We start from the raw sequence: 2,478 nt of genomic DNA, 5'->3' as shown, positions 1-2,478 counted from the left end.
AAAAAAAATTCTAATAACAAAAGAAAAAAAATAAGCCAATCTTAATGTTTCCTAGATCGTTTACACGATTGTACTAAAAATGATACATCCACAGAAATTTTGAAAGAACTAGCTCGCATCAACGAAGACAGTGATACATCGTTCAAAGAAGAACGTTATATATGGGTGTGTGTGGGTGTGTATCTACAATATATTACACATAAATAATGTAACATTATATTATTTACAAAAAATATATATATTGAAGAAGTAAAAATATATATTGAAGAAGTAAAAATTTTAATAACGGATTGGCACACACAGAAGCGCTACATATGTATTTCTTACTCAGCAACGCTCCTGAGGCAGAGCGATCGGCGGCTCGGCCGCTGAGGTTCGAGTGAGAGTGGGCAGCGGTGGGCGTCGCGTCTGAAATCAGTCCGAAATGTGACAAAAATTTCGATACCTGTCGTAGACCATTATCTCCAAACTAACATGGATCGTGCCGAAGAAATTCCTCTGAACATACATTCCGGTTTGGAATATCATCCCTGGGAAAAGAACAGAAATCCGAATATTATTCGCTTGAAGCCGCTACATCTATTCGAGGTGTTTATTTTAAACATAGAGGGAAGAGAAGACGGATTATATTCCGACGATGAATATTCGCCATTGTGTTGTGAATTTAAAGAAGATTTGAGAATTTTTTTCACTCAATCTAAAGAAAATAGTCAATATCTTAATATAAATAATATGAATAACAGTGAAATATTAAATTCAATTAAAACCAAAAAAATTTATCCAATGTGTAACAAATTCAGACACGATAAACAAGTGAGGCATCTTCAAGTGAAACTTTATTACAGTAAGTACTTTTTAATTAATTTTTTACAGCGTAAACTATAACTATGATGGCATAAATAAAGAGTATTTTAAGAAGCACTATCCGAAATAAACTTTTTTTGTATATTTCAAACTGGTTATCTCAAAACCTATCTAACGTATTACAATTGTATTGATCTTATTTGAAAGATAATTTAATTTTCTACAAATTTTGTTTTGATATTTTTGAAAGAAAGCAACGCATACTTCTCTATTTATCTGCAAAAATGTATAAAAACCGTGATTTTGGGACGTTAATTTTTTAAGGAAGCATTTTTCGACCCATATTTATAGACAATTTTTTGTTCAAATTTATATTTACTGTAAAATCTTAATATCTGGATGACAAATATATGGATGACAAATCAGATGTATTTAGTATTTAGTATTTGGCAGCGCATTGTATACTTCGCTGAATTAAACATTATTCTTTCATTGTTTCAGCTCCTGAGTATCTTTATGAGATTCTACATGATGAAGCAGAAGAAGATATAAACAAGTATCCATATATTACTACATTACTTTATAACTTAGAAGAATATTTTTAAAGGTCCCCGAAAAGGAGTATATGTATATTGTACGAGCATTATGCGACAAGAATAAATGTACACTTACTCAATAAACAAATAAAATGTCATAGAGTATTTACAATCAAGAAGAAGTATATATTTCTATCCTAAAGAGCGATAGAATAAAGCTAACTTCGTACACACCACTTATCTCCGGTAAATCAATATTATGTCAACTCATCAGTTGCGGCCGATATTTTGTTACTTATATATTTTTCTGCATTTCGCCAGATATTTCTTTACAACTGTTGTCCATGAATACTGTTATGAAGAATATGACAATGAACAGATTATTGACGAAAAAGGATTTAGAGAAACTGAAGTTACCAAATATCATACTTGAAGAAATAATAAGAAGAGGATTGCAAATATTTCGCTACTTGGAGTGATGATTGCAGTCATTTTATTTGAAGTGTAAATATGTGATAAATAAATTTAATACACGATGATTTGTTATTTTGTTTCATCAATTTCTTATCCGATTTATGTTTAATTTGTTATACGCAGTTGGTTACGTTTTATTATGTGAGATACGTAAATTAATGAGACGCGGGAATATATTAGTGCCGACCACTAATGTCCATCGTTAAAAAAAAAAAGGCGCCAAGTACACGCGTCTCACACACACACACACACACACGCGCGCGCGCGCACACACAGCATTCGTTTCATAAAAAAATTTGTAAAAACATTGTAAAAGTATTCAATACAAAAATTCTATACAATATTCTTACTTCTAAAAAAGACTCTAAAACATAAACAAAGTCAAAGATAATTATTCTTAGATGTATAAAAAGAATTGTAAAAAAACTGAACACAAAAATTCCAATATTTCCAAAATACAATATTTCTAAAAAAACTCTAGAAAATATAAAAAAATATTCAGGGAAATATTTAATTCCGTAAAAAAAGTTTTCTTAAAAAAATAGTGAAATTAAAAAATTGCGCCGACTGATAATGCGAAAGTATGTTGTACGAAACATACACAGAGAGAACGATTTGTCGAATCAAAGAAACGTTTCTTTGGAATGGATCAAACAAATATTTT

The 2,478-nt window shown here is 30.2% G+C and overlaps 1 protein-coding gene across 7 annotated transcripts in view; it reads right to left on the bottom strand.

Moving 5' to 3' along the window:
• LOC116840803 overlaps positions 1–2,478 on the bottom strand; it is a 57,252-nt gene that overhangs the window by 9,734 nt on the left and 45,040 nt on the right. For 6 of the 7 annotated variants that reach the window (XM_032808133.1, XM_032808046.1, XM_032808213.1 and 3 more), the window contains exon 1: positions 446–461. The gene's annotated coding sequence lies outside the window, so the exon portion shown is untranslated. Of the gene's footprint in view, positions 1–445; positions 531–2,478 lie in introns of those variants that run through there. The other variant, XM_032808368.1, reaches the window with a different exon arrangement.

Source organism: Odontomachus brunneus, unplaced genomic scaffold (assembly GCF_010583005.1).
Source record: "Odontomachus brunneus isolate Ranch 3 - 2012 unplaced genomic scaffold, Obru_v1 Obru_scaffold_001, whole genome shotgun sequence".
NCBI lineage: Eukaryota > Metazoa > Arthropoda > Insecta > Hymenoptera > Formicidae > Odontomachus > Odontomachus brunneus.
Note: the sequence above shows the minus strand (reverse complement) of the source record. Positions and strands in the feature narration are given on the sequence as shown.